The sequence below is a fragment of the Sminthopsis crassicaudata genome, chromosome 1 (assembly GCF_048593235.1).
Source record: "Sminthopsis crassicaudata isolate SCR6 chromosome 1, ASM4859323v1, whole genome shotgun sequence".
In the NCBI taxonomy this organism is placed as follows: Eukaryota; Metazoa; Chordata; class Mammalia; order Dasyuromorphia; family Dasyuridae; genus Sminthopsis; species Sminthopsis crassicaudata.
Window position 1 is genome coordinate 374,289,385 of NC_133617.1, and position 20,290 is coordinate 374,309,674.

The window sequence follows — 20,290 nt, forward strand, 5'->3', positions numbered from 1 at the left end:
GGTTTTTAATAATAACTTCTAGTTTCATTGAATTCTTTTGCTTTCAACTTTGTTAATCTCTTTCAAGATTTCAATTTTGGCTTTTGATTGAAAGTTGTTTTTTTTTTTCTAGTTTTTCTAGTTGAATGTTTAATTTATTGATCAGGTTTTTTTTTTTTTTTAACTGATAAAGATGTTTGGAGTTATACATTTTCCCTTAAGTACTGCTTTGACTACATTACCCAAATTTTAGTATCTTTTCTCAATCTTACTGTCTTTAATTATTGTTTCTATTGATTCATTAAGATTATTTTATTTCCAATTAATTTTTAATCTTTGCTTCAAAGATTCTTTACTGAATATAATTTGTTGCCTTATGGTTGAGAAAAGATAAATTAATATTTCTGCTTTTCTACATTTGTACGTGATCAGTTTTTGTGAAGATGCCATGTATAGTTTTTTAAAATTTTTTAAAAATTAATTTTATAATTATAACTTTTTTTTGACAGTACATATGCATGGGTAATTTTTTACACCATTATCCCTTGCATTCCCTTCTGTTCTGAATTTTCCCCTCCTTCCCTCCACTCCCTCCCCTAGATGGCAGGCATTCTCATACGTGTTAAATATGTTATAGTATATCCTAGATACAATATATGTGTGCAGAACCAAATTTTTTTTGGTTGAACAGGAAGGATTCAGAAGGTAAAAATAACCTGGGAAGAAAAACAAAAATGGTGCCATGTATAGTTAAGAAGTGTCTACTCCTTTCTAGCCTTATTCAATATTCTCTAGAGGTCAATCATATCTAACCGTTAAAAATAACATTCTTAATTCTGAAAATCAAGTATCAAGGAAAATTTATTTTAAAAGGATCTTAAGGAATCCTCTTCATGTTTCTGGATAGAAGGGGCCCCACTCTTGGGGAAGAGGAAGCGCTGATTACAGAAAAGGGGGAATCTTTATATTTGCTTGTGTGATGCAGCTCCTCCCTTCAGAAAATGGATTGGTCTGTTTTATCCGGGATTAGAGTCTTTCTGATATGCCCACTACATGTTCCCCCTTAATGTGTATAAAATACACTCCCCCTCTCTCATCATACATTCCATGTTCAAAAATGGTGGGAAAACTCCTCCTTTGGGGTAGGTTGTTTAATATTCAATTAGCCTATTAAGCAGACACAGTAGTGATTTGATCAAGTCAGGTCATTGACCTCAACTAGTTTGGGTTGGGTGGGCTATTATCTTAAAATTTTAAAAGTTTTCTCAAAACTGCAAAACTCTTTCTGATTGGCTGATCCATCTGTACCTTCCTAGCCCCCCAATTTTGCTAAAGGCTTCTATTCACTTAATTGTCCTGTGAATCCCAATCTTCCTTAACCTCTCACATTCTGAGAACCTCTTGGTCAGTGGTGCCCATAATCTCAATCAAAGCTTGAAATACTGTGGAAACCCAACTTTTCAGCATTTTTCACATAACTTTTCTAAAATTCTATTCAAATCTTTCTTTTTTATCTTTTGTTTGGATTTATCTAGTCTGACAGAGGTAAATTGAAGGCTTACATTATTATATTTTACTCTATACTTCTCCCTATAATATAAATCTCCCTAACTTTTTCTATAAGTATTTAGGTGCTATGCCATTTGGTGCACATGTGTTAATATTAATCCACTGTATGATTATATTTTAGGTAAAAATATAAAGAAATAAACATTTTCCTTGTTTGCCTCTATCATATAGTTCATAATCTAGATTGAAAGACAAAGATATATCAAAAAATAATCAAAGCAGTAAAGAGTATGAATGGTAGTTATTAAGTGATTATCAGAGTTCAAAGGAAAAAGATCACTTCAGATCGAGATAGTAAAGAAAGAGATAATAATGACTTTGAGCATGTCTTAGTGTAAGACTTCAGTTTTCTTATCTGTAACAGGAATGGGATTGGATTATTTCAGTAATTCTCAAACATTTTAAAATCCCTTTTTACTCTTAAAAATTATTAATGCCATGTTAGAAATTAAAACATGAATATCATTATGAAAATAATTTTGAGTTTTGTAGATCCCTTCAACAAGACTTTTTTAAGGAACCACTGGATTAGATATTCTCTAAGGTCCTAAAGTTGTATGGTTCTAGGAATATAATTATAAGAGACATGGTATAATCCATGCATGGTGTATCCCATAGCATTGTTTTAAGAGTCATTTGAGACAATGAATGAAAAAAATATTTCCAAAACTTTAAATCCCAGTATATAGATTATCTGTTATTATTTGAACTGGAGTTTGAATGATGTCTAGGATTTCTACAGGTCGGAAAGAGATTATTAGGAAGGGAATACAAAAGTTATATTTATTAGGGGAGAATAAGTAGACTGAATTCTCTGAAAAGAGGCTAATTGTGGTAAACTAGCAAGAAAAAATATTGACAAAACTGGTTAGGACTACACTGTCTTTAAGATACAACACAAATCCTCAGAATGGCATTTAAAAACTTCCAAAATATGGCTTTTCTCACCATACTCCCTTCCACCCCCAAATTATCCATTAAACTCAAACTACTCTACCAGGGTTCCCAATAGTCAATCTTCATCCTCCATGCCTTGCACAATTAGTACTTGATATATGGAATGCATTCCATCCTCATCTCAGAGAATCTCAAATGTCTATTAAAGTAGAGCTTATACACTTCTTACAAAAAGCCTTTCCTGATTCCTCTAGTTATTACATTTTTAAAATGACTTGTTTAAATGTGAACATCCCAACCTTTCAATTTTTTTCCCTTTCTTTGGTTTAAATGACTCTTCCCAACAGGATTTTTCCTTCATTCTTGAAGAGTATCATAACATCAGGGAAGTGATGCCATGACATGCAAGTGAATGGGATTTAAGTGAGGGAGGATTGTGCAAGGTCACCTGCTTCATTTTCTCTTCTAGAGCCACCTGAGTTCAGTGGCAAGATATAGATCAAAATGACTGGAGATGCCCTTGGATAAAATGGGAGACCTTGGCCTTTTTAAGCTAAAGTCTTCCACAGGTCTTAGTTTGACCATTGCACACATTCAGTGATTAAGGCCAGATAACAATTGGAGCAAAAAATCTCTTTTACCTAATCCAAAAAAAATCTAAATAAATAAATAAATCTGACCAAAGCAGGAATGATTTCTATTTACATTTAACTCAAGTCAATCAGGATCTAAAAAATAACCAAATGGAGGTTGGCCTAAGACCTATTGGTGACCAATGAGAATCAGATTGGTTTTGGTTTAAGGCATTGTCCTTAAAAAAGAAATCTAGCCAGTAAAACCAAAGATATCAGAGATACAAAAGAGAAAAAAATGTTTTCAAGAGCATCTGTAAGTAAGAGTATGATAGATGAGGGTGGCAACACTTCCACAAATCAGTCTCTGAGGGGTCTAGAGATAACTCTGGTGTCGAGAAGCACAGTATCTACTCACAACTATATCTCTTAAATTCCCCCACATGTATTTCCCATTTAAACAAATTAGTCAAGGTCACACTCTATTAGCTCTTAATCACAAAACATTTGTTAAATAGAATGCAAAAGTAGAATAATCATTACATAGACCACCATCCTTAACGGTTATGCTTTTCCAACAACATACATACATGATGTCTGTGGGCAAGAATTGACACACACAGAAACTCAGATGTATGTGAGTGGGTAAAATTATGTATTTGTGTCTGAGGTGACACATGACTTGGGACTACAAGTTTTGATGACTTAGGTTTCCTTAGGGAACAGTTTGTGCCAAAGATTACCTGGTAGGCAGTTCAGCTTCTTAACTGGCTGCTCTACATAAACCCTTCCTTGACTGGGCTCTAAGGCACCTTATATTCATTTAGCTAGAACAGTTTGCCTAAACCTCTACCAATTCTTTCAATAATATAAAATGTAGCTCATTTAGGCTGGGAAATTTAAATCTATTGTGGGCAACTGGATATTCCCTTATCTCTTCAGGGACCATTGGTTTCAATTTCTTGTTAATCATTTTTGTTGTACTCTTCCCAGTCCATAGAGGTAGCAGAATAGAGTGAAATAGATATTCAAAACCCAGTTCTGCCACTTTTTTTCCTTCTTTGTAAAACTGGCAAAGTCACCAATTTCTCTAGGCCTCAGTTCCTTTAGCTGTAAAATGGTAATTTGACCAAATTACTTTTTATATCCATTCTTGCTTCAATCATTCTACTTGGGAAGAAAAACAGAAGCAAATAAGAGTTGAATAAGCCCATCTTCTTTTCCTTGTCCAAAGTCATCATTCTATTCACCATAAACAGTAATTCCAATTTTTCTTTGAGTCTTCTTTCTTCAACAATCCTACCTCATTTAAGTTCCCTTGTACCCCCACCTCACCTCCAATATCTCATTTTGATTGAATTTTTGTTTCATTAGCCTTAACTCATTTTGAGGTTTCACAGTCCTAAAATGGGGCAATGATAGCCTTGCATATTCATCCTCAGATATCTGCCCTTGTTTACATTTTCTATGCATGCCATAAAACATAAGTTACTAAATTTCCCATGCAGTCATATGCATTCCTATATGCATCTCCCTATTCTTCTACTCAATGGAATTTTATTTTCAATTACATTTTTAGGATCTTCTCATGACTGTGACAGACTCCTCTGCAGAATGTTAAGCTAGTCATCATTTCTATGCAACCTAAGAAATTCACTCACTTCCAATCTAGAATATATGCCAAACTATTCCAATCTTTCCCCTTTATCTCTTTCACAAACACACTTGCTCCCAAAGTTCCTGTTATTTTTATTTCAGTAATCAATTTAATACTTATAAACAAATTTTACTACATGTATAAATTGAATGATTCTTGTCCCATGATTAAAAGCCAAATAAATAAATAAATCTTCCTACAAAAAATGGTTTTCAGTGAATCTTTTATAATGTCTGGTGACTGTTTAAAAATTTCACTGATTCAGCTTGTCCTTGGCTGAAAAATTCCTGACAAGTAAGGTTTTTTTTAGGTCATTCTCATTTTATAGTCACTTTTATTGTAGTGGTTACTATACCAACATTTGATTACAAAGTGTTTCCTCTCATGCCCCACCCACAGAAGGTATAGAGCAAATTAGTTACTCTGTAACTTGAATATTTTCCATACATTTCAACTAGTCCCAGAACCTACATTTACTTTTTCTCTTAATTTTCCCAGCTCTTCTACTCTACCAGTTTTATTATACTTCTAGTCACTTTCAGTTCATGTTTACTTCTTTCATTTTTTCTTTGCCTTTAAAAATCTTAAAAACAATAAAACATTACTGGTGGAAATATATTTATTCAACAGTTTACAAACTGTTGTATAAATACCCATTCTCATCAACCAAGATTTAATACTTAGTTGAAGCTGATAGTAAAAAATTTTCCCTACTTCCCAAACCTAAGGGCTTGTTCATTACATTTTACCTCCAGAATTAGTTCCCAAGGAGTAGCCCAAATATAAACTAGTTTCTAGCATTATCATACCACCTTCATCAACTACTCTACCTCTTATGTACTATATATTATTCCTATTGCTCTGCCTTCACCACCTAAATTATTATCATAGTCATTTACTAGCTAGTAAAAATGTGACAGGTGCATATAATATCTCTATGTATTTATCCTGAAGTAGTATGAAATAAGATGGCAATCCTTGAGAAAATGTATATAAAAGTCATTGCAAATTTTAAAAAGTTTCTTAACAATGTCAACAATTACTACTGCTGTTATCATAATTTAAGCTAAATAAAAATCCAAATAAACATGGATGCAAAAATATCATGGAATAAAAGAATCCCTAGTACCCTTTGGGATGCTATTATTTATCTACTAGGCTTGTTTTAGAAGGTAAACAAAAATTTGTGGGTTAAAACCTGGGGCTGCTTTGAGAGCTAAAATGTCAATATTGTTAGTAGTGTCAGATACTTTCTCCTAAACTAGCACTCTAGTTTAGGTAACTTCAAAAATACTGTTAAAATCTTGAGGTTGTTAATTACTACAAGATATTTTCAAAAAGTTACTATGTGTGTATATACATGATATACAAATATATATACATACATATATTCTATGGTCAAAACTATATTTTAAATTTTTTGAGAGTAGAAAATCTTTGAGAGTACATTGTTTCATGTTTGATTGTAGTGGAATTCATCATTCAATAGTCATTAATACATTTATTTAACATATTTAAAATGCTCAGCCCACCCAGTTTGAAATAATCTGTCTTCCCTCATACCTATCTTTGTACCTTTCACATTCTATTTTGTATTGCAGTTGTTTGCTAATGAGTATTATCTTCCAAATTAAGATTGTAAACTGCATAGCCACACAATATCTTTGTTATTTAATTGATCTTTGCACTTGTTCCCTAGACTAGCCAAGTACTCTACACTTAATAAGTTCTGAATGTTTGTTGAATTAACTAAGTTATTACTGATGAGTCAAAAAAAAAAATCCAAGAAATTTGTGCCCTACTATGTGCATTTCACTATAACAGACAACCAATAAAAATAATTAAGACTTTTAAATAGCTAAAATATAGTAGGGGTAGTAACTACATATTACATACACTACATACTACATACAACTTAGAAATGATGGTAGTATTAAAAGAAATGAGAAACCAAAAAGGAGCTGCAGGTTTTAAATGAAAAAATACTGGGTTTAAGAATGCTATTACAAGGAACAAAAAGTTATACAAGACATGCTTTTAAAGGGTTTATAATGTATCTTGTTTGACACAATGATATGCACATGATGAATAAATATTGGACTTCAGACTTGACACAAGGAAAATCACTGAACCTTTCTCATGGTTTTCTCATCTATAAAATGGGATAATAGCACCAATTTACAGATGAGGAAACTGAAGCAATAAGTGGGTGTCTTGCAACTTAAAAGGACGTTGTTAATTATTAATAGTCAGGGTTCATTATTTTAGAACCTATCAACAAAAAATTAGCAATGAATTCTTGCCTGGTGCTTAAAGTCCAGGACAAATGTAAATATAAAATGACAAATGTACATAAGAACATTTAATTTAGAGCTGGAAAGGACTTTAGAGATTATCTACCAAACCCGCTTGTATAGCCAGCTACAAATATTACATTATATTTAGTGAGTGCATGTATACATATGTATCTGTTAGACTATATTATATATGCAATAGAAACTGGCACATGTACAGAGTATCTGACAGTATTAATCTCAGAGATTTTCCCAAAATCATGACCATACATGTGTTTCAGTAAGAAATGAGAAATGTGTACTAGTTTGGGTCTGCTAACTATAAGGTTAGAAGAAACCTTCCTGGTTATCTATTCTGGTGGGTGCATTCAAAAGAACTCAATTTTTCTTTTTGGATGCATTGTTTGGTTTCTCAGCCATTGGTTTGATTTCTTCACTGAAGGCAGCTAAGTGAGAAGCAATATTATGAGAGAAGACTTACAATCTCCCCAATGAGGCTAACATGAATTGTGAAAACTTCAGTTTTTGCCTCTATTCTTTTCCAGCTCAGGGGAAGGGATTGGACCTTAGAACCTTTTGAGTTTCAAAAGGTCAGAACAAGTATTTAAGCTTTCTGATATCCATATTGTGTGGGATATTTATGATCGCAACCCAAATTAAAACAGAGACTCTCAAGATAGAAAAGCAAAAATAATAATTTATTACAATCGCCCCAGAAAGGGCAACTCCTAACAGACAAGATGTCAACAGTAAAGAAGTGCAAAATGTAAACTGCAGAACACAAGATTATATAGATCCTAACTAGAAGCCCCTTCCCCACTCCCCCTCATCTTTTTCCCCACTGTCTGGAAGAGTCTAGGCTTATAGCCTAAACTCAGAAATCTATCTCAGAAACAAAATAATACTAGTAAATAACAAACTCTTTACCCATTAAGTACTTAAATGCTAATTGGAGGGGGAAGAGTATAGGAAGGAAAAGTTTGAACACCTGAAGCTTTTAGCTATAGCTCAACTGATTGCAAAGTTGCAACTTAGGGCATAGGTCAAGGTTACATTCTTATGAGAGGTCTTCACTCAGTTTATCCCATTCACATAGATCTGGCATTTGCAGCCAGCTCAGCAACAATGCCATGTGGAACACAGAATGACAATCAAATGACTTTTGCAACCCAGTTTACAATGAGACAAGGACTCATTCAATATCAGTGCTACTTTTGGATTTGAACTTGGTGGGACCAATACTATGTAGGAACTGAACTAAATTTGAGCTTACTCTCCCCTCAAATTGAGGAGGTATTAGAGCATGTGCTCCAAATTGGGGGGAAATGTATGAACTTTTGTTTTTGCTTCCCTTTATAAAGTCTAATAGATGCCCAATGTGATTACTTGGAAATAGGGTACACCATGGGCACCTAATAGTAGAAAGAGAACTAACATTGGAAACACAAGCCAATGGCAATGGAAAAAAAAACACCCTAAATCCCTAGGGTACTCCTATATCTCTAAGAGAAGTAGGCATCAGTTCTATGAAAATGAGCCATAGCATGCTCGCTATATATATATGAAGTTTGAAATTGCACATAGCTTAAGGAGCAATATGAGGACCAAATATGTTGACAGCTCTTCCATGGTTAAGTTTTACTAAACCTCCTCTCATCTCTTCTCCTAAGTGATCTTTCCATCCCCATTCCTCACAGTTTATCGCATTCTATTACTTATGCGCATTCTTCCCACCCTCCAATCCATTAAGATTATAAAAACCTTGAAGGGAAACACATTTCATCTTTATATCTAATATCTATTATAGCCCCTTGGATGTAGCAGATTAAAATATGTAAATGGAAAGAAGAAAAAAATGAAATCAGATTATGACCAAGGATGATCACAGTAAAGAAATGAAGATATGCACCTCTTTTGCTTCTTTTCAGAGTTGTAGAATGCTAGGTTTATAAAATAACTCATATAAGATCTAAATGATGTTTTAGTTTTATGGACCTTTTTGGTTTTTATAATGTTATACGAAATGATTCAATGGGGAGATGAGGAATAATATATTTGAAAATTAAGATGATACAATAATTGGAGAAATGAAAAGTAAAGTAACTCAGTTTCTTCCTCACACCTATCAGAGTAGCAAAGTTCACAAAAATGGAAAATAAAAAATGTTGGATAGGCTGTGGGGAAGAGTTACATTCATGGAGTATTGATAAGATTTGTGAACTATTCTAGTTATTCTAGAAATTGACTAAAAAGTTACTAAGTTATGTATAGCTTTTAATCCACTACCCTAAGCACTAGTAGTAGGTCTCTGATCATTCTAAAGAGATCAAAAAAGAAAAAAAGTTCTCTACACACAAAAATACCTAAGCAGTTTTTATAGTGGCAAAAAAAAAAAAAACTAAAAAAGTACCTACTAAATGGGGAATGGCTAACTAATTTAAGGTATATAATTGTAATGGAATATTAGAGTATCAATAGAAATGGTTTGTTATTATTCTTGAAATACTAGCTTATATCAATAAGGCAAAATTGAGCAAAAAAGTATGAGGCAAAAGTATCTTTATTTGTAGATATAATGATTTGCTTAAAGCACCCTAGAGATTGAACCAAAACATTTCATTACTAGCTCAAATTACTAGGATACTGTATAAACTGACAGAAATCACTAAAAAAAAAGATTTCACTAAAAATAACTAAAAATACATTAAAATGTGAAAGGTGACCAAAAGGCCTTTAGGACGAATGTGAAACGTTGTACAAAAAAGTAAATGACTGTGAAACTATTCATTGTCCATAGCTGAATTGTACCATGAAATAAAACCAATACTACCTATATACATAGTGTTATTCCTATCAAAATACTAAGGGGTTACTTGAAAGAACAAGACAAAAAAATAGCAAAATGTACCTGGAAAAAAAAAAATATCATGGATCATAATGAACAAAAAAAGAAAAATTACCAGATCTTAAACAACATTAGATTATTAAAACTAACTGGCATTGATTGTATCAAAATGTCAATAAAAAATACTGAAAAGAATCAATTAAATCTGGTAGCCTAGTATTTTTTTTCCCCTGAGGCAATTAGGACTAAGTGACTTGCCCAGGGTCACCCAGCTAGAAAATATTAAGTGTCTGAGACCAGATTTGAACTCAGGTTCTCCTGACTTCAGGGGGCAGCGGCAGCACTCTATCCACAGTACCATCTAGCTGTTCCTACTCTTTCATCAAAGCCCAGATAGCAGATTGTATGTGCAAGATACCTATAAAGATGTATCTTATCGTTAGATAAGAGTGGTAAAATGCAAGAGTCAGGAAAAGCTGGAATTTTTCATTTGTTTACTAGTTGTATGACTTGGCTACATCACTTCTCCCAAATAGTCCTAGGGTTGTAGAGGATAAGATGACTTTTTTTTTTTTGGCAAAATGGTTTGTAAACTTGGGGCAGCTAGGTGGCCCAGTGAATAGTGCACCAACCCTGAAGTCTGGAGGACCTGAGTTCAAATCCGACCTCAGACACTTAACAAGTCCTAGCTGTGACCCAGGGTAAGTCACTTAACCCCAACTGCCTCAGCAAAACAAAAAAAAAAAACAAAACAAAACAAACAAACAAAAAAAAAAACAACAGTTTGTAAATCTTAGAGCACTATTACTGAACAAGTATCAGTAAGTAGAGAATCTAGAATTTCATTTCCTTGCCTTTGCAACCTTAGCTCCTAAAACAGCACCTATAACAAATGACAGGCAGCTAATACAAATAATTGATTTAAAAACATTGTGATTACTAACACAAAGCAGGAATTAGACTTAGGCTAGCATTTTACACAGTACGACTAAACCATCTGGATTCTATGTCGGTTAAGAGGTGGAGCCCTTCATAGCTTGGCCTCCTCCCAGTTTTACAATCTTCTTACACCTAACTCCGGCAAAGTACTCTTCATACTCATTTATTCAATGACATCATTGTCTATTCCAAACAAGACATTCATCTCTTCACTATAGACATTTTCTCTGGTTTTCCTCTAAGCCTAGAAATTCCCTCCTTTCTCCTTTCTTTATATCTCCTGGCTTCCTTTTCTTAACTAAATTCCCACCTTCTACTGGAAGCCTTCCCTATTACCTCTCAATTCCAACTTTGTCAGTCCATTTCCTATTTACCCTGTATATGGCTTGGTTTGTATTTACATGTTGTCTCCACTATTAGTTATTAAGTTCCATGAGAGCAGGAACTTTTTTGTAACCTCCATGACCGACACAGAGTTGACCCTTAATTTTTGTATAATAATTTTATTCGGAAAAGAGATGAACAAAATGAGGGAAAAAATTAACAAAATTATCGTTTTCAGATGACTTAGGAAGTCCTTGAAATTAACTTGAAAAAACTGGAAAAAAATAACTTCACCGAAGTAGCAATGTATAAAATTAAAAACTATATGAATCACCAGGTTTTTTTAACCTACCAACAAACCCAGAAGAACTAAGTACAGTTCCCCTCCAAAATAGCTACACCATGCACTTCTTTGTACTTACTGCATCTCTCTAGTGTTACACATCTGTGTGTCAGTTTCCTGCACCTATCACACGGTACTCGTAAGAGAACTTCTTCCGTTTTCCATCCCCAGAAGCTAACCCAGTGCTCTGCACAGCCACTTAAGTGTTGGAACTGACACATCTCCTGGGAAAAGCAACCAGGTCTGGCATGGTCCAACGCTCATCGCTGGCCTTTGCTTTGGAGGGATTGTTGCAGCTGAAAACTGCAATCTAGAGGCTTTAATGTAGTTTCCTATATGGTCCGTCTTCGTTGTCTACGGTGGCTGCAACCTCGGGGCCAATGTTGGGGCTTCCAAGCCGGGGTCAAATTAAGTCAGCTCGCCCCCCTTCCCCTTCCCAAAAACCACCCGGGTACCCTCACCCCCTCCCCTGCTCCTCCCTCCTCTTCCCAGTTAGACCGCAGTCAGTCGGGAGTCCGTTACTTCTCCCCACCTCCGCCCTTCAGCCTCAAAGCGTTTCATCTACTCTTCCTCCTCCCTCTTCCTCGCTTCCTCCCCCGGCTCCAAAGCGACGTCTCTTTCGACGTCCGTTACTTCTGGGCCCCCGTACACCAGTCTTCGTTCCGGTCCCCGCCGGTTCCACTTCCCTTCTCCCCACCCGGACCTGTAGTCCTCAACAGCCTCCATCCTAGCGCGAGCCTGCGGAAGGAGAAGGGGAAGTCGCGGGGGCGAGGCCCCGCCCCGCCCTCCAGCTTCTTTCTCGGAGTAGAAGGGCGCGGCTGGAGTTTCGGTGTTATCCCCCAGGGCTCTCCTCCGAACTTACAAACGCTGCGAGGCTCGCGCCTTAAACTCAGAGCGGCAGAAGGGAGTGGGGGAGGGGGGAATGAGCAGTGCGGTAGAAGGAGGGGGAAAGACGGAAAAGGGGAGGAGTCTAAGGGGAGCAGGAGGGGACGACGCGTGGATCAGCTCCACCCTTCCCGGATGGAACCCCGCTTCTCCATTGGTCGGCGCCTGGCGTCAGTCTCTTCCCCGCCTCGACGACGAGGCCGCGCCCACCCATCACTTTGGCTGCACCCCGCCCCTTTACCGGATCTCGCCTGTGTCCGCCAGGCCGCTTTCTTCGGCTCGAGCAGAGCACACGGAAAGAGGGAGGATTAAGAGGCGGCGGCGGCGGCGAGGAGCATTGTCTGGCTGGTGGAAGAAGATACATTGTCTCCCAGCCAGCAGCACCACCTGTCGCTAGGCGAGAAGCCCGGTAAGGACCTGTGCTGGAGTATTCTGGGTTTGCGGGTGGCAAGACAAGAGGTCTGTCCCCGGCTGGAGTGCGAGTCCTGCTCCTGGGGCCTGCCCCGCGAGTTCGTGGGACACTGGGAAAGGCGACGGCCATGGCCTCCATCCCCCGCCACGGCCTCTTTTAGCGGTCCTGGGGGAGGGGGTCCTGAGGGGAGATCCCGAGGGGCTGAGGGGAGAGGTCCAACACCCGCGATTATCTCCCGAGAGCAACAACGCAGTGATCCGGGTCCGGGAATCAAGAGAATGGGCGAGGGGAGGGGCTCAGAGCCCCGGGACCTCCCTCTCGCCCTCCCACCGGTGACCTCATGCGACCTCCGGCCGCCTTTCCCGGTACGCCGGCTACGCCTCCAAGGTGCGGGGGGTGCGGCTCCGAGGGTCTCACCTAGAAAAGGAACAAGAGCATCCTTGTCCGGCGCCACCTCCCCCAACCGAGTTTGCTTTAGAAAACAATCCTGAAGATGGGCATTTCTATCTGGATTAATTTATTTAGTGACCCCCCGAAAGAGGAAGGTTATAGTTACAGAAAGAACATCTTCTGGTATTGGAATGCCTTTGAGAGGCAGGTGGTTGTTTTGTTTTAAATGTGTCGGTCCGTTTTAGGAGACTAAAGTTGGAAAACTGATAGTTTAGAGAAATTCAGCTTCATTTGCATCTTTGGATGGGCAGCAGGTGGTTAGCTTTGGGGTGGGCTTGATTTTGCTTTTGTAGGAACACCTTTCTACTTATGTGTCAGATTTCCTTGACCACGACTCTAATGATGAAATAACTAATCTTGGCTCCAAACAGATGCTTGGCAATGATGATAATGAGTCTTCAAAAAAATAACAGCAGTTGCCTTTGGTGTGTATTCTGTCACAGCTATGAACCAACTAATAAATTGCTGTAGAGATGCTTTCTTAGGAAATATTTTAGGCTTTATGAAATGGTTACTACGTAGCAGAAATAGCTGTGCACTGTGCATTCATGGTTTAATAATGTCACTACTCTTTTAAATTAAAAATAACCCCTTTTTATCTTTGAGAACAAAGTACTGTGGAAGATGTAGAGAGAAGTATATGCAGTCAGAAACTACTCAACTATCTCTTTTGTTAACTACAAAAGTTAGGGGGGGACTAAATCTACCAAGTTGTACTGATTGTTTTGGGAGCACTTAGTTAAATAATTGGCACAAATTCAGGGGGGGAAACAGGTAAATTAGTAATCATTTTATGTTAGAAACTTTAAAGGATTAAACATGACCAGCCTTAGAGTGGGATGGTAGGAAACCTATTAGGTTTCCTGTAAATTTAAGAAAGCTAACTTTTAACTTGTAACTGGCTTTTAAAAAAAAATTGTTATAAGGACTAGAAAGTTAGATGTACAAAATGGAACTGCTGACATGGTTTTAATGATAACATGACTAGGAAATGTTGGGCAGTGCATTTTTAGAGCAGAGTTCTGCATTCCTTTTAGAATTAGGACAAACTTTTGTATGTTATATATTTGAAAAAATTATCCGTTCTTTTAATACTTAGCCTTCAGTTTTTTCTGGGATTTATGCAGCAGCAGAGACCAATTCAAATTCCAGCCCAATATCCATCCATCCCCCTTTCCTTGAAATTTTTTTTTCAGTTGCCTTCCACATATTATTCATAAGAAAACATAGCAAACTTAAAATGTGCATTATATATACAAAACATATATAATTCATTAATGATGTGCCTGTTAAAATATTATCTTTTTTTATCATTTATCTAAAGTAACAAAACACTTACATAGGCTTTGTTTTATCTATAGCAACTCTGGGAAAGTAGCTAAGGAAATAGCATTTGTCCTTACTTTACATATGAAGAAACTGAGACTCAAATGACTTAACTTAAGGTACTATAGCTAATGGAGTTTAGAGCTAAGACTTTAATACATATAGTAGGAGTTTAAGTATAGTGCTTTTTCCACAACATCAGTTTGTTAGACTAAAAAGTATGCTAAGAAAACTTCAATATTTCCTGTTTTAATTTCCTTAAATTTAAAGGAATCCTGATGTTTCCTTCCATTCTGCCATCCCACTTTTAACTAATGTTGTTCATATATTATTTGTTTCATTTTAATTTATCATTAACATGTTATGAAATTTAATTGGCTTATATAATTTTAAAGCTAAAAGAGTAGAATTTCTTTTGTATATGTAAATTGGCAATTGAAGAGTCTGGCTGTACGCTGTTAAAATAATTGACGCTAAAATTGATGTTTTTCTTTGAAAAGAATGGATCATTGAGTAAAAATATCTAGCAGGAAAAATATGCTTGATTTTATTATATAAAAAGCAAAATTTAAAAAGTGACTTTTTTAGTTTCTTGAACGTATGTTTTGTCATTTTGATAATGCTACATATTTCCATTTAAACGTTCTTTGCTGAATTCCATGTCATCTTTGCTGTAAAGCGAAATAAAAGTGTTTTAGAATACAGTAAAGATATTTTATTACTTTGTTAAGGGAAATGATAATTTTGTCTATTAAATTCTATGTAACTACCCTGTTGTTCCTCACAAAATTTTTAACAGCTTTTTTTTTCCCCCAGTTACATGTCAAGAAAAAAATTTAGCTTTTACAAGCTTTTGAGTTCCAAGAGCAGCTAGGTGGCGCAGTGGATAGAGCACCAGCCCTAGAGTCAGGAGAAACCTGAGTTCAAATATGGCTACATTTAACACTCACCAGCTATGTGACTTTGGGCAAATCATTTAACCCCAATTGCCTCGGAAAAAAAAAAAAAATTTGAGTTTCAATTTTTTCTCCCTCCCTTTTCCCAAAAATGACAGGCAGTTTGATAAAATTTATACATGTGCATTCATGTTAAACATATTTCTATATTAGTCACAGTTGTGAAAGAAGAATCAAATCAAAAGGAGAAAAAAAAATGAAAATTAAGTAAGTGAAAAAAAATATCCTTTGATTTGCATTCTGAATCCATCAGTTCTTTATCTGGTTATGGACAGCATTTTCCATTGTGAGTCTTGTGTACTTGTCTTGGATCTTTGTGTTGCTGAGAAGAGCTGAGTCAATCATAGTTGATTGTCATCTATGCTGTTCTTCCCTGTTAAGCATATTTTTATGGTAATTTGGGCAAAGGTCACATCTTAAGTGCTCTTACCCTTTAAAATGTCTGCAATAAATTGCCATGAGTTTCCATGAATGAAATATAGATGGAACTCATTTAATATGATAGAAGTTTTACTGAAATATACTGAAAGTATAATTTTTATGAAATTATGTTTAAAATACACTAGAGCAGTAGCTTCCAGACTCTTCTGATCACATATCTCTCTTAAGTATTTTTGCGCGTACACATCCCCAAACATATATTTGTCTATTTGTAAATTACATATATGTACAAATATACTAATTATTATATAAATATATATATATATAAAACAGACAAAAGTTAAAATAAAAGAGTAGGATAAAAATGACATATTTGTTCCTAGATTCACTGGAGAACTCCTAGAGTTTAGCAAACAGGGTCCTCATAAGATCAGAACTGCCCTTTGGGGGGAAAAATCACTTCTATCTTGGAGGATGGAGGGGGAGGGGAAATGAGACAATGAGAGATGATGAGGGCAAGAACTAAGATTGTGGGCATATGAGTAGATAGAAGTGGGCATAGGTGAGAAAATGCAAGATTTGGCAATTAACTGTGAGGTGAATTGAGTGAGGAATTGAGGATGATGCAAACTAGGGTTACTAGAAGGATAATAGTATTGTTATATATAATTATGTATGTAACAAAAAAAAGTAATAGGAAAGTTTGGAAGTTGGGTATGTTTAGAAAAAAAGAAAATTGAATGAAATTTGCATTATAGAACACAAGTCACCTATTTTTGTTCACTTCCTATTACTATCCCGTTGATGATAGAAAGGGAGTCAGGAATTCTTATCTGCCATGTATATAGGTCCAGCTGTTGCAACCAAATAGGGATCCTTAAGGTTTATTGAACATACTGAAAGAAGAGGATTTTCTTCTTTCAGCATCTTATACAGCTACTGATGCAAGTGCCCAGACATGGCTAGAATATGACAGCTCTAGGACCCTCAGTTGCTGTGAAATGGGGAAGAGATTGAGTTTAGAGTTTACATTGCTAGTAGAGAGGCTTTGGGTTGTGTTGGGAGAGAATAGGTTTGGGATAATAGGTATGGCTGTGTTGGAGACAATCCCATAATTGTCCTTTACTGGGAGGATGAGATTTGACTATTTTCACCGAGGGATTAGTTGATTGTGTACTCTTTATAGTCATCCCAGGAATCCACTTTTTTTTTTTTTTTTTAATTCATTTTTCCAAATTATTCCCTCCCTCCCTCCACTCCCTCCCCCCCCATGACAGGTAATCCCATACATTTTACATGTGTTACAATATAACCTAGATACAATATATGTGTGTAAATACCATTTTCTTGTTGCACATTAATTATTAGCTTCCGAAGGTATAAGTAACCTGGGTAGATAGACAGTAGTGCTAACAATTTACATTCACTTCCCAGTGTTCCTTCTCTGGGTGTAGTTATTTCTGTCCATCATTGATCAACTGGAAGTGAGTTGGATCTTCTTTATGTTGAAGATTTCCACTTCCATCAGAATACATCCTCATACAGTATTGTTGTTGAAGTGTATAGTGATCTTCTGGTTCTGCTCATTTCACTCAGCAACAGTTGATGTAAGTCTCTCCAAGCCTCTCTGTATTCCTCCTGCTGGTCATTTCTTACAGAGCAATAATATTCCATAACCTTCATATACCACAATTTACCCAACCAGGAATCCACTTTTGTAGACTACCACACAAAATAAAGACACATTACACTGAAACACTCTCCTTAGTTCCCCCCCACACGCACATTTGCATAGGCATCTAACTACTGAGCTTGCTTAAAGGTGTTTACCTATGCTTCTTCTAATAATAATAGCTCACATTTCTTTAGTGTTTTAAAGTTTTCCCCACAACAGCCCATTGAATAGTTAGTGCTGTTTTTCTTGAATCATTTTGTTAAAGCAACTGTGATTCACAAGTTAAATGACTTGTCCATTTTTTAAAAATTAATTTTATAATTATAACATTTTTTGACAGTATATATGCATAGGTAATTTTTTACAACATTATCCCTTGTACTCCCTTCTGTTCCGAATTTTTTCCCCTCCTTCCCTCCACCCCCTCCCCTAGATGGCAGGCATTCCCATACATGTTAAATATGTTATAGTATATCCTAGATACAATATATATGTGCAGAACCAAATTTTGTTGTTGTTGTTATTGCAAAGGAAGAATTGGATTCAGAAAGTAAAAATAACCTGGGGAGAAAAACAAAAAAATGCTCACAGTTTACACTCATTTCCCTGTGTTCCTTCTCTGGGTGTAGCTGATTCTGTCCATCATTGATCAATTGGAGTTGGATTAGCTCTTCTCTATGTTGAAGATATCCACTTCCATCAGAATACATCCTCATACAGTATCATTGTTGAAGTGTATAATGATCTCCTAGTTCTGCTCATTTCACTCAGCATCAGTTGCTATAAGTCTCTCCAAGCCTCTCTGTATTCAAACTGTTGTTGGTCATTTGTTACAGAACAATAATATTCCATAATATCCATATACCATAATTTACCCAACCATTCTCCAATTGATGGACATCCATTCATCTTCCAGTTTCTGTCCACTACAAAAAGAGCTGCCACAAACGTTTTGGCACATACAGGTCCCTTTCCCTTCTTTAGTATTTCTTTGGGATATAAGCCTAGTAGTAGCACTGCTGGATCAAAGGGTAGGCACAGTTTGATAATTTTTTGGACATAATTCCAGATTGCTCTCCAGAATGGTTGGATTCTTTCACAACTCCACCAAAAATGCATTAGTGTCCCAGTTTTCCCACATCCCCTCCAACATTCATCATTATTTGTTCCTGTCATCTTAGCCAATCTGACAGGCATGTAGTGGTATCTCAGAGTTGTCTTAATTTGCCTTTCTCTGATCAGTAGTGCTTTGGAACACTCATACGAGTGGCTATAGTTTCAATTTCATCATCTGAAAATTGTCTGTTCATATCCTTTGACCATTTATCAATTGGAGAATGGCTTGATTTCTTATAAATTAGAGTCAATTCTCTGTATATTTTGGAGATGAGGCCTTTATCAGAACCTTTAACTGTAAAAATGTTTTCCCAATTTGTTATTTCCCTTCTAATCTTGTTTGCATTAGTTTTGTTTGTACAAAAGCTTCTTAATTTGATGTAATCAAAATTTTCTATTTTGTGATCAATAACGATCTCTAGTTCTCCTTTGGTCACAAATTCCTTCCTCCTCCACATGACTTGCCCATTGTTACATAGTAGGTATGGATTTGAACTCCAGACTATATACCACACTACCTAAACAAATTGAACAGATAATTTTGAAATTATAATAATAACATTATGATAACTCCAAAAAGCTTAAGTAGATTTAGAGACAGCTAGCCTAATAGATAAAGTAGGAATCTGGAAAAACTGACTTTAAATTCTGCCTTTGACTCTTACATTAGATATAAAACTTAGGAAAAATCTGTTGCTTAAATTATAGAAGTTGCAATTCATATTGGTGAAAGGATTGGAGATACACACCATAGTGATGAAATTATAGTTCTGAAATTATAGATCCTTCACAGCGGACTTTTATTGAATATACTAAAAGCTAAATGTTGAATTGGAACCTTTGTTCCAGTTCAGACACTTAATACTTCCTAGCCATGTGATGCCGGGCAAGTCACTTAACCCTAATTGCCTTAGCAAAAAAAAAAAAAAAAGAAAGAAAAGAAAGAAAAGGAAAAAAAGTCTAAATTAGAAATATTCTTGTTTTCTATATTGATTTTTGTTTATAAATAACATAATACACTCCTAATGTTACAACTTATGATAAACAATGTCTCCAAAATTGAACTCATCTTCTCTGAACCCTTTTTCAAACATCCCTATTTCTGCTGATAGCACTACTGTCCTCTCATTTATTCAGTCTTAAAGTCCCCCCAAATCCCCTGGTCAAGATTATTTTGATTTTTTTTTTCCCACTCCTTCCCAACAGCTAATTGGTCCTTTCATGTTCATCATCTCTCCATTCACACTGAGACCACCCTAGTTATAGCCCTTTAGCTCAAAAATTTTATGACTCTATTGTTTTGGAGCTCTGAGGGACTTCATAGATTGAATCCAGTCTTCTCATTTTACACATAAGGGTACTGGGGCCCAGAGAGATTGTGATTTGCACACAGGTAATAAATGTTAAAGGCAGCTGAGCTTTCCTGAAATTCAAATCCAAATCCTGTGCAACAAATCATGCTGCCTCTCATAAGTTATGCTTTTTTTTTTTCCCCTTAATTTTCTTGAGTAAAGATGCTTTCTGAAGTTTTGTACCTCAAAGGAGAGTTTTTAAAATGTGTCACTTGCAGTACTTAAATACTAAGTATTGTAGCAATAGGAGCATTGGTCTGAAGCCAGTAGGGACCCCAAAGACCATCTAGTCCAACCCCCCTCATTTTACATTTGAGG

The 20,290-nt window shown here is 36.0% G+C and overlaps 1 protein-coding gene across 1 annotated transcript in view; it reads left to right on the forward strand.

Annotated features, from left to right (window-relative positions):
* Positions 1-12,543: 12,543 nt before the first annotated feature.
* ME2 (malic enzyme 2) overlaps positions 12,544-20,290 on the forward strand; it is a 66,119-nt gene continuing 58,372 nt past the window's right edge. The window contains exon 1 of the mRNA XM_074279379.1: positions 12,544-12,713. The gene's annotated coding sequence lies outside the window, so the exon portion shown is untranslated. The remainder of the gene's footprint in view (positions 12,714-20,290) is intronic.